Raw genomic sequence first — 13,489 nt, 5'->3', positions numbered from 1 at the left:
GTTGTGTGTGGTTAGGTCCTATGTGTATGTAGCTAACTATACTAAATGAACTCTAAACTAGACCTAAATATAAACTAATGCTGTCCCTGTCACGTAGTAATTGGCAATAACACCGTCGCTAGTAGTCTCCTCCTCTCACAAACCCACAGTTTGTGCCGCGATTCAGATCTCATTTAAATACTTGACGGGTCGTATTGACACGCCCAGATTATTCCCCGCGAAGCTCGACACGTGGTGTGACGTAACGAGGCCTCGCTCGCAGTGGTCACGTGATGGGGGCGTGCTCGAAACGCTGCTCACCGACACTTCTGGTTCACAAAGCTCGATGCTGTGTCGAGCAGCCTGACTCGAGCTTAACATCACTACTTCACACAAGTAAGGTCTAACCTTACCAACCCCCAGAGCAAGCACACAGGCGACAGTGGTAAAGAAAAACTCCTTCTGAGGAAGAAACCTCAAGCAGACCAGACTCAAAGGGGTGACCCTCTGCTTGGGCCATGCTACTGACACAAATTACAAAATGAATATACAGGATATGTTGCTGTCCTGGTGCACAGGACAGGAGGGTTGCACAAGTAGACACCACTCCCATCCCTGGATGGAGCCGTACCTCAAACAGAGAGAAAAATAAAACAATCAGGCATCGGAAAAAAAAACAACAATATAGTAATTTGTCAGAATTATGCAACAACTCCCATCAGAACCCGAGGCCTCAGAGTGTAGTGACGTCCTGTCTGCTGCTGGACCACATCACGTCCCGTCTGCTCGACGGTAACATCCAGTGACCGCTGAGCCAGCACCTCAGATTATCTGCTCACAGTTAAACCAACAGTCGTCTCCAGCTGAAATCGTGCCTGATGTAGAGATGTTGAAGGAGATTCGAGCATTAACATCTGATGCAGTGTTTGTCCTTTATGTTGGACAAATGAGTATTTTCCCGTCATTTGCAGTCTGCTCTTCTGAGGCCCTTTGTCAGATTTTAGCGACATCTGCGTCAGATGTTTGTCACTCTTTCCGGCTGTCTCTTGTGACAGACTGACGGCCTCCCTCGTGCTCCTCCCTGCTCACATAATCCAAACAGATGTAGACTTACTTCCCCCGCCATCCCCCCCCCCCCACATTGACTAATCCCATCCGTGCCTCTAATAGCAGCGAGCACCATCTGCTCCATTCCAGCCCTCTGTGAGATGGGCAGACCTCCACATCTGGACCCCGGTCTGCCCCTCCTCCAATTTATCCCCTCTGTGCACCGTTTGTGTGACTGAGAGCGTGCACGGGATTTAGCAGCACATGGAACTCTATGGTTTTACAGTAACGCATCACTGTTTTACCCAGGGATGTCGAGCAGGATTACTCATCTGCAGTGTTTTTGCTGGTTTACTGGTAACATCCCAGTTGGTCTTCAACAATTTCATCTGATTCTCATGTTCACTGAATCACAGATTCACTTCGCAAACGCGATTCACACTTGGCACTTGTTGCACAGTACAATTCACTGAGAGTGTACATATATTTTCCAGGGCTGCAAGGTGATTAAAAAAATCTAATTGATTACATTTTCATTTTAGTTTCAAAATAAATCAGCCCTTGTAGAGTAGCGTATGGATCGTGTCTCAGTTAATAACAATCACAGCAGTTTGCCACTAAGTGCTTTGAGTTGAGGTGATTTCTCAGGCTGGAAAAACTCAGGGGATTACTTACTGCAGTGTACAGAACAGTGTTTCTATCAATACTTCCATCTGGGAATCTTTAACATATAAAATTCTCATTCACAGGGCAAAACAAGGTCATCTTCTTCAAGATGGTTTTCATGGACAAAACGGTCAAAGGGCATCATGTAGTGTGATCAACTGTGTTGATTTTTTTTATGCATTATATTTTTTGAAAAAGAATCTAAATGAATGCATTGTTTCATAATCATAATATTGGTAGATAAAGTAGAAGTAAACCAAACGGGAGGAAGCCAACTGTGAATTTTTGATAGGACAAAATTTTTTTTTGTTTTTTTTGAGGAGTGGGGTCCTAGATTTAGAGTCCCTTTTTATGAATGACAACTGAGAATACGCCACGATTTTGGGGCCAATTGTGCGGAACCACTGAACCAGCACATTGTGCACAGCGCACTAAGCTGTCCGTATAATTAAAATCTAAAAAAGCTGACGCTCGTCCTTTGGCGTACTTATGTATTTTTTCTTGAGTATTCAAGTCGTGACAACAGGAAGGTGATCGGAGCAATATTTTTTGAGAAATTAGTCATTTTTGAAAACAACAAGCCTGTTTATGTCACACTTCCACAATAAGAGCCTGTATTTCAAAATAAAAGCCTGTGAGGTTGCTGTAGACCTGACAGAATTCATCAGTCTATCCATCCTCAAACATCCCAGACAGCAGATTCAAATCTGGACATTTTCTGTTTGCTTGTGACCTCAAACCCAGGATTAACACGTTTACACTCTGGTTAAAACAACAGAATTGAAAAATGAGAAAATACATTTGCACCAGAATACTGAAAATAATCATGATCTGAGAATTCATATTTTCATCTGCAGTGTGCACTTAAATGTACTCAGCCACATGGGGTGTGCAGCCAGTACATTCTGAGTGCCGGTCCCAAGCCCGGATAAATGAGGAGGGTTGCGTCAGGAAGGGCATCCGGCGGAAAACAAGCCAACTCAAATAGAATCGAATTCCCATACCGGTTCGGTCGCGGCCGGGTTAACAACGTCCGTCACCGGTGCTGTTGCCCAACAGGGTGCCGGTGGAAATTGGGCTACTGCTGGACGAAGATGACAAAAGAGAGGAAAACGTTGCAACAAACAGCAGGAGAAGAAGAAAACTAGAAGGGTGGAAATGAGAGTGGGGACTTTGAAGTGTGGTAGTATGACTGGTAAAGGGAGAGAGCTGGCTGATATGATGGAGAGGAGAAAGGTAGACATATTGGTGTGCAAGAGACCAAGTGGAAGGGAAGTAAGAGCAGGAGCATCGGCGGTTGGTACAAGTTGTTGTACCATGGTGAGGACAGGAAGAGAAATGGTGTTGGGGTCATTTTAAAGGAAGAGTATGTTAAAAGTGTGTTGGAGGTTAAGCGAGTGTCTGACAGGGTGTGTGAGTGTGAAGTTGGAAATTGAAGGGGTGATGATGAATATCATCAGTGCATATGCCCCACAGGTAGGTTGTGAGATGAAGGAGAAAGAAGATTTCTGGAGTGTGTTAGATGTGGTGAGAGTGTGCCCAAGCATGAAAGAGTGGTGATAGGAGCAGACTTCAATGGGCATGTTGGTGAAGGGAACAGAGGGTGATGAGGAAGTAATGGGTAGATATGGTATCAAGGATAGGAATGGGGAAGGACAGATGGTAGTTGATTTTGCAAAAAGGATGGAAATGGCTGTAGTAAATGCTTACTTTAAAAAAAGGGAGGAGCACAGGATAACATATAAGAGTGGAGGAAGGTGTACACAGGTGGACTACATTCTTTATAGGAGATGCAAGCTAAAAGAAATCAGAGACTGTAAGGTGGTGGCAGGAGAGAGTGTCACTAGACAGCATAGGATGGTTGTTTGTAGGATGACTTTAGAGGTAAGAAGAAGAAGAGAGTGAGAGCTCAACAAAGGATCAGATGGTGGAAGCTGAAGGAGGAAGACTGTTGTGTGAAATTTAGCGAGCAGGTGAGAGAAGCACTGGTTGGAGGGGAAGCAATTTTGGACAACTGGAAAAGTACTGCAGATGTGGTGAGGGAGACAGCTAGGCAGTACTGGGTATGACATCTGGACAGTGGAAGGAAGACAAGGAGACTTGGTGGTGGAATGAAGAAGTCCAGGAAAGCATAAGGAGAGAGGTTGGCAACAACGTTTTGGAATAGTCGGAGAGATGAAGAAAGTAGACAGGAGTACAAGGAGATGCGGCATAAGGTGAAAAGAGAAGTGGCAAAAGCAAAGGAAAAGGCATTGTGAGCTGTACAAGAAGTTGAATAGTAAGGAAGGAGAAAAGGACTTGTACCGATTGGTCAGACAAAGGGACAGAGCTGGAAAGGATGTGCAGCAGGTTAGGGTGGTAAAAGATGCACATGGTAATGTGCTGACAAGTGAGGAGTGTGTGCTGAGAAGGTGGAGGGAATATTTTGAAGAGCTGATGAATAAAGAAAATGAGCGAGAGAAAAGGCTGGATGATGTGGTGAGAGTAAATCAGGAAGTACAAGAGATTAGCAAGGAAGAAGTGAGGGCTGCTATGAAGAGGATGAAGAGTGGAAAGGCAGTTGGTCCAGATGACATTCCCGTGCATGGAATGTCTAGGAGAGATCAATCAATTTTATTTATAGCGCCAAATCACAACAAACAGTTGCCCCAAGGCACTTTATATTGTAAGGCAAGGCCATACAATAATTACGTAAAAACCCCAACGGTCAAAACGACCCCCTGTGAGCAAGCACTTGGCGACAGTGGGAAGGAAAAACTCCCTTTTAACAGGAAGAAACCTCAAGCAGAACCAGGCTCAGGGAGGGGCAGTCTTCTGCTGGGACTGGTTGGGGCTGAGGGAGAGAACCAGGAAAAGACATGCTGTGGAGGGGAGCAGAGATCAATCACTAATGATTAAATGCAGAGTGGTGCATACAGAGCAAAAAGAGAAAGAAACACTCAGTGCATCATGGGAATCCCCCAGCAGTCTAAGTCTATAGCAGCATAACTAAGGGATGGTTCAGCCAATGAAGAGAGGCCAATATGGGTGGCAGTAGAGATGGCAGTAGAGTTTCTAACCAGATTGTTTAATAACATCTTGGAAAGTGAGAGGATGCCTGAGGAGTGGAGATGAAGTGTGCTGGTTCCTATTTTCAAGAACAAGGGTGATGTGCAGAACTGCAGTAACTACAGAGGCATGAAGCTGATCAGCCACAGCATGAAGTTATGGGAAAGAGTAGTAGAAGCTAGGCTTAGAAAACAGGTGAAGATCTGTGAACAGCAATATGGTTTCATGCCAAGAAAGAGCACTACAGATGCAGTGTTTGCTCTGAGAATACTGTTGAAGTAGACAGAAACAGTTACATTGTGTGTTTGTGGACTTAGAAAAAGCTTATGATAGGGTGCCAAGAGAAGAGTTGTGGTATTGTATGAGGAAGTCTGGAGTGGCAGAGAAGTATGTTAGGGTAGTGCAGGACATGTACAAGAATGGTGTGACAGCGGTGAGATGCGCAGTCGGAATGACAGACTCATTCAAGGTGGAGGTGGGATTACACCAAGGATCAGCTCTGAGTCCTTTTTTGTTTGCAGTGGTGATGGACAGGTTGACGGATGAGATCAGACAGGAGTCCCCATGGACTATGATGTTTGCAGATGATATTGTGATCTGTAGTGAGAGTAGAGAGCAAGTTGAGTCTAGTCTGGAGAGGTGGAGATATGCTTTGGAGAGAAGGGGAATGAAAGTCAGTAGAAACAAGACTGAGTACATGTGTGTGAATGAGAGGGAGCCCAGTGGAATAGTGCAGTTACAAGGAGTAGAAGGGTGAATGTAGATGAGTTTAAATATTTGGGGTCAACTGTTCAAAGTAATGGAGAGTGTGGTAGAGAGAGAGAAGAAGAGAGTACAGGCAGGGTGGAGTGGGTGGAGAAAGGTGGCAGGAGTGATTTGTGACCGAAGAATATCAGCAAGAGTGAAGAGGAAAGTTTACAAAACAGTAGTGAGACCAGCGATGTTGTACGGTTTAGAGACGGTGGCACTAACAAAAGACAGGAGGCAGAGCTGGAGGTGGCAGAGCTGAAGATGTTGAGATTCTCTTTGGGAGTGACAAGAATGGACAAGATTAGGAATGAACATATCAGAGGGACAGCTCAGGTGGGACAGTTTGGAGACAAAGTCAGAGAGGCGAGATTGAGATGGTTTGGACATGTGCAGAGGAGGGACCCAGAGTATATAGGGAGAAGGATGCTGAGGATGGAGCCACCAGGCAGGAGGAGAAGAGGGAGGCCAAAGAGGAGGTTCATGGATGTGCTGAGAGAGGACATGCAGGTGGTTGGGTGACTGAGGAAGATACAGAGGACAGGGTGAGATGGAAATGATTGATCTGCTGTGGCGACCCCTAACGGGAACAGCCGAAAAGCAAAGAAGAAGAAGAAGAAGAGTGTGCACTTAAATGACTAATAATTTCAATAATGGCATTTTCACAGTAGGCTACATGGAAAGTTTTCAGTGTAAATTGATAATAAATACTAGCTGACAAAGATCTGTCAATTTCAACATGATCTGTATTACTGAAAGCAGTACGACTACCTCTGCTCTTTCCAGCAGTCACAAGAAGAATTTGGCCCCAAAATGGCTCCTTGAGTCACATGACTATATTTTTTCACATTGTCATGTCATAACTCTGTATGACATGACAATGTGGAAAAAATGCAATGTAATTGTAATGCAAATTCTAAATGGGTATTTTTACAGAAATATACAGAGAGACAGGTCCATAAGTATTTGGATCAGTGCAGTTGATATTTTGTCTCTGTACGCCACAGTGGATTAGTAATGGACTGAATTTATATAGGGCTTTTCCATCTGCATCAGACACTCAAAGCGCTTTACACATCACACCGATGTCAGACTGCTGCCATGCAAGGCACCCACTACACACTGGGAGCAACTAGGGGATTAAGAACCTTACCCAAGGGCCTTTAGTGATTTTCCAGTCAGGCTGGGATTTGAACCAAGGATCCTCTGGTCTCAAGCTCAACTCTTTAACCACTAGAACATCACCTCCCCCTTTTTTAATGTGTTGATTAGAAATTAAGCATACAAGATGTACTTGTCATGTGGACTTTAAGTTTTAATTCAAGGGTTGTTTTACACGTCGTTCGTATCTTTGATTAGTTCAAAATCAAAGAAATACACTAGCTATGGCTATAGAACTTTTTGTATGATGGTTTGTGATATAATGGAACATATTCTCTCACACATATCTTCAACCACTTAGTCCAATGTAGGGTTGCGGGGGGCTGGAGCCTATCCCAGAAGTCATAGAGCGCAAGTCACCCTGGACAGGACACCAGTCTGTCGCAGAGCCACATAGACTAACAAACGCATTCACACCCACACGCACACCTACGGACAATTTAAAGTTTCCAGTTCACCTAAGATGCATCTCTTTTGAATGTGGGAGGAAGCCAGAGTACGTGGCGAGAACCCATACAAACACAGGGAGAACACACAAACTCCACACAGAAAAACCACAGGTGAGAATCAAACCCATGACCTTCTCGCTGTGAGGCAACAGTGCTAACCACTAAGCCACTGTGCTGTCATAATAGAACATATTTACACATTTAAATGATACACCAGGTTGTTTTAACAGAATTTGTAGTTGTTGAAAAATATTAATAAAGTGTCAAAATATCCCAGTTTCATCACCCCAGATACCTATGTGGACAGTTGACTATCATATTCATATTTTTACCACTGCATATCTCAAGATGATATGCTACAAATATGGTGTTGACATTGAGCATCCTTCTTGTCATTATAAATTGAAATTGAATAAATAGACACATTGGCTATTTTGGGTGGATCTGGACATCTTGGGATTAGGTCACTTCATGAATATTGAGCAATACCTTTGTTGCTTGAGTAGAAATTGGGAAAACCATAATAATCATATTCCCATGTTTAAAAATAGACAAAAATTGCAAAATATCTATTTTAAGAGAATTAGGTTATGCTGGGATTAGATCGCTGCGCATTGGGCAATACTTCCTACATCTTGTAACCACACATTTCCCCACATGATGTCATGTGCTGTGAAAAACAAGCACAGAGACATACTGCTGTCAGCAAACAGCAATGCAAGGAATACCAAACTCACTTCTATTTCTGTAAACCAGTGTAAAACAAAAACAGATCACTCAAAATCAATTTACAAGGTAAATAGATGTTTTACAATTCTTTAACAAGAAAGATATTCAAACTATGTATCTATGTTATCACTGTAAATGCGAGCATATGTTTTAAAGTTCTTCATGACAAGTGTGATTTTAAAATCTGAACAGTAAAAAATTTGTTGAGATTACATCATTTTTGGCAATTTATTAAGTAAAACAATGAAATCGTGTATGTAAGATAGTCTGTAAGGTTTTTTGCAAATTTCATATTTGTTATCATGATTCTGCTAAAAATATTGTAACTACATTCTGATTCAAGACACAAAGAATTAGCACACCACATTTGCAGCATATATTAGAGGATAAAAATATGACTATGCCACACATTATATGTCCAACTGTGGGGTGATGAAAATCAGTATATTTCAATACTTTTTAAAATTAGCATTTTTTTTTCAACAACTATAAATTTTGTTGAAACAAACTTGTATATCATTTAAATGTGTAGATATGTTCCATTATATCCCAAACCATCATACAAAAAGTTAGTTATAGCCATAGCTGGTATTTCTTTGATTTTGAACTACTCAAAGACACACCGTAAAATCACCAGTGTTAAATACACTGACAGTGAACATATGGTCTCACTTTGACCAGTGTAACAGAGATAACATGTTTGATAATTTCACCAAAATGTTTTTAATGTTTACGTTTGTTATGTGCCGACGCAGGTTGAGGAGCGGACCAATGTCTGACCGAACCCAGCGCTAATAACCAGAAAGCGGTTCCAAAAAACAAAACAATTTTATATCCCCTCTCTTGTGCAATACTCGGTGTACAACAAAAGTGCGTTTGTCTGGCGGAGTGAAGGATGGCGCGCTCTCCAGCGCCCAAAGGGATCGAAGCCCGGCGCTTCTGGACTCACATTCACTGCCAAACACCCCCAGGTGGACGACACAAACTGACTCTGTGAAGGTAGAGAGAGGTGAGGTAAGTCAACAGCTACAACTAATCCTTCAAAGCACACACTATCAGCAACACATTCAGGTCTGAATTTAAGCTTTATGTAAATGAGCACTTCTCACAACAGGTGGTAGCTAATTGGTGTGTGTCCTCTGGCTTCATGGATAGATAAAGCTGGGTATCATCTGCGTAACAATGAAAATTTAAGCAATACCGTCTAATAATACTGCCTAAGGGAAGCATGTATAAAGTGAATAAAATTGGTCCTAGCACAGAACCTTGTGGAACTCCATAATTAACTTTAGTCTGTGAAGAAGATTCCCCATTTACATGAACAAATGTAATCTATTAGACAAATATGATTCAAACCACCGCAGCGCAGTGCCTTTAATACCTATGGCATGCTCTAATCTCTGTAATAAAAGTTTTATGGTCAACAGTATCAAAAGCAGCACTGAGGTCTAACAGAACAAGCACAGAGATGATCCACTGTCCGAGGCCATAAGAAGATCATTTGTAACCTTCACTAATATAGGATGAAGAGGATTTGCAAATCATTGTATTCTGTTTTTAATTACATTATACATGTCCCAACTTCATTGGAATTGTGGTTGTATATCCACAGTTGACCTCACATGGTTCTTACATAATTTAAAACAAGCACGGTTGCCTAGTGGATAACACTGTTGCCTCATAGCAAGAAGGTCATGGGTTCGATTCCCACCTGTGTGGAGTTTGCATGTTTTCCCCGTGTTTGTGTGGGTTTCCCCCCGGGTGCTCTGGTTTCCTCCCACATTTAAAAGACATTCAGGTAAGTGAACTGGAAACTTTAGAATTGTCCAGGTTTCCCTTGTAAAAGAATGATGATGATGTTGGATTTCTAGAGCATTTTCAAGACACCCAGAGTGCTTTACACATTGCATTATTCATTCACTCACACATTCACACATTGGTGTTGGTGAGCTACTAGTGTAGCCACAGCTGCCCATTCTGTGCCTACAGCCCCTCCCACCACCTCAGTATTTAAGGTGGATAAGTGTCTTGCCCAAGGACACAACAGCAATATGCAGATTTCTGACTGGTTGGGAGCCGGATTCGAACTAAGTTTAAATTAAATTAAGGCAATTAATGCTGGGATAGGCTTTACCTCACCCGTGACCCTTAACTGGAATAAGTGGGTACAGAAAATGGATGGAAAGATGCAGGTTTGTTCTGTCTCAGTGTTTCAACGCAGAAGGAACTCAATGCCTGCAGTGACACGGGTGGAGCACTAGATGGAGATATTTGTCAGAAAGACTTCATGTAGTGCACCACTTTTATCTTTTTTTTTTTTTAATCTTTTTCTGACTGTGAAACTGGCAAATTACACATTATGTAACACCAGAGGGTAAGAAATGTCTAAAATCTCCATAAAGGGGAGCATTTCAAATGAGAAAATGATAATAGTCAGATTGGCCCAATTATAAATGGTACATTATTGAACATTTTATCATGAAGCTTTATTGCTTGACATTTACATGCAGGCCTGTCATGTAACACAAATATGTCTGTTATAAATGTAGCCTTTAATAGAGTTTACATTAACCTTCACAGGGCCCATTTATTGTGTTCATTTTTGTTTCAAAATTGTTGATTCACAGCAATAAAATGATGTATCTTTGATAGTCAGCATGTTACTGTAATTCATCAGTAAATTAAAGGAACTGTTTAAGTACTGACATTAGTCACGTATACAGTGTCAGTAATGACTGTACATAGTAAATTAAATAATACTACATTACATTGCATTGGTGAGTTTTCTTTAGAGTGCGTGACTGTCAAAGCCCAAAATACCTGATTTTGTAATTCATTCATTCATTCATTTATTTCTATACAAGTTTATTCCAATGAACGATCACTGGGGGGGGGCTGGATCCTATCCAGCAGTTATAGGGTGAGAGGAGGGAACACCCTGGACAGAATGCTGTCTGTCACATAATACAACACATAACACACATAATCATGCATTTACTCAAACCTTCATAGTTTTTATTCCACACCAGACATAATAAATTTCACTTAAAAAATAATAATAAAGGCAATGCACCAATCAGAGGTGGCGGTAGGGGCATGTGTAATCAGTTCTATCTATGTATTTACTTCATATTTTTGACATTTTATGCAGTGATTTGTTCCGTTCTCATCCAATGTCAGGTTAGAGTCATGTTCAAATTTTAACCCCCACTGGCTGTAAGGCCAGAAGGCTGATTTAGAACTGCACTCAGTCTGTGAGTACATACCTGATATTCACCAAATTTGAACTGGGCATCCTAAAGGGTGGTATCTCACATAGGTTCAAATGTGAACATGATTGGGTTTCATGCAGATCCTCTACATAGTGCCCGCTTTACAGAAGTATCAGTTCGCGCTTTAAAAAAAAAAAAACCCTACCTTAACCATCAGCCAAAAATAATAATATTAAATAATAATAATAACACTTCATATCTTAGAAACCTTCCAGCTTTAACATTTAAAACAAAATTGCTAAGATTCTATCTACCCTAATACCAGTGTGGTAGTGTGGTTAGGTCAGCAGTATCAGAATACATAGGATTAGCAATCATCAAGGCTTAAGCCCTGGTCCCACTGAATAATGAAGGATGAATAATGAGCCATGTAGCATGTTTTTATTTTTGGTACGAGTCCAGTTATTCCACAGTCATGGGAGAATAGTGGCTTGGGGAGTAACAGAATACATGTAACGGCGTTACATAATTAGGATACAAAAAAAGGACAGAAAAAAAGACGTATTCAGATTACAGGTATATTTAGTAAAAATGGGGATTACTTTGCAGGATTACAATTTAATGCATTTTATGATATTATCTAGGGTTCTAGCTAGCGCAAACTTGCGTTACGGCCCGTTACGCTATAATTTTGGACCGTTATGCTTATTTTGGACTGTTACGATTTTCAATACAGCGTCTGTAATCAACCGTTTCTGCAGCGCGACTCCAGTTTGAAGCGTGACTTGAAGCAATGCTTCAATTCAGTGGCTCGTGGCTCTTTGATTCGCTGCTCTTCAGAAGCGGTAAGTCCGCTTCTTCACCCCTCTGAAAGCCATTAAAATATCATGAGTCACTTTTGTGTGGATTAAAGTCACTAACTGGGACTCTGGTCTTGTTGCAGTCGAGAAACGAGAATCGTCCTCCGTTTTGTCACAGCTTTAAATGCTGCGGGCCTCTGCTGAGATGGAGTCCGCTCGGAATTAATAACTTCAAAACGAATCACCGCTTTAAATAAAATGACACCTCTTACAAACGTTGCAATACAGACAATAAACTACAATCGACTAAAACCTTTTTTCCTCCCAAAATGAGACGTCCTGCATTCTTTATGAACCTGACCTGCAGCACATCTGCAAGAGCTCAGCTCATAGGTATGGAAATACATTCATGCCAATAATAATGTCTGAACGGAAAGCTTTTGACAAAACTAACAGATTTTATTTCTGTTTATGTCCAGAGATCAAGGATCCACCATGTAGAGTTTATTATGTCCAGAGTTAAGGATCCAGTAACCAATTTCATATTATTTACTTTAAGACTTAATAAAATGTTGTTCAATTTCATTTAATCAGCTTATAAAGTGCCAAATTACAACAAAAGCCTCAAGGTGCCTCACAGAACAGTTCAACATAAAAAATTAAAATAAATAAATAAAAATAAAAATCAAATACCTAATTAAAAACAGAAGTAAAAGAATAAAACATAACAAAATAAAAACTACTCATAAGAAAGAGAATAAAAATAGGTTTTACGTCTTGACATAAAAATGTCCACGGTGTTGTGTGTTGGGGGGTTTGGCTGGACATTTTGGTGTTGTTTTCTTTTCTTTGCTCTCCAGGTGGTATGCAAACTGGTTTTTGTCTGTGGAGAAGGTGCTGGCAGAAGAGTCCTCACCCTCATCAGCATTATTGGCTGCACTTGTGGAGGATGTTCACGTGCAGGCCTAATGACTTGCAGCACCTGTGGATGATGCTCACGTGCAAACTTAAAGACTTTCAGCTGAAGCAGATAATGAGATGGCGTTCTGCATTTAAGCCATGAGTGATTCGAGCAGAATTGCCGGGAACTCGACCTTGTGACATTCGTTTGTGAGACGCTGAGGACCGCGCCTGGGTTTGACACATCGTGCCTGTGAAGGAGGACGGGTGAGGGACACATGCTGTCAGCACACATCAGAGGTGATTATTGTCTGAATAAGTGTTAACAGTAATTTGGTGCTTTGTTACGCAGTATATTTGAACATTGATGAGAATTGTGCAGCTCGCTTCTCACTGCCGTGGCGTACGGAATGATGATCCTCCACCTGTTGTGAGAAGCTGCTCATTTACATAGCGCTGGAGAGCGCGCCGTCCTTCACCTCGCCAGACAACCGCACATTTATGTTGTACACAAATTATTGCACAGAGGGGAAATAAATTTGTTTTGTTTTTGGACTGCTTTCTGGTTATTTAGCGCTGGGTTCAGTCAGACGCTGGTCTGCTCCTCAACTCGCGTCTGCACATAACAGTAGTTCCCGGCCATTCCAAATGGACCCAGCGGCAGAAAGCCGGTTCCTTTTGCTGAAAAAGTTCAAGAATACTTGGAGAAGATATGGGAGCAATTACGGCCTCTCGCAAATCAAATAAACAA

Source organism: Thalassophryne amazonica, chromosome 3 (assembly GCF_902500255.1).
Source record: "Thalassophryne amazonica chromosome 3, fThaAma1.1, whole genome shotgun sequence".
Classification (NCBI taxonomy): Eukaryota; Metazoa; Chordata; class Actinopteri; order Batrachoidiformes; family Batrachoididae; genus Thalassophryne; species Thalassophryne amazonica.
Note: the sequence above shows the minus strand (reverse complement) of the source record.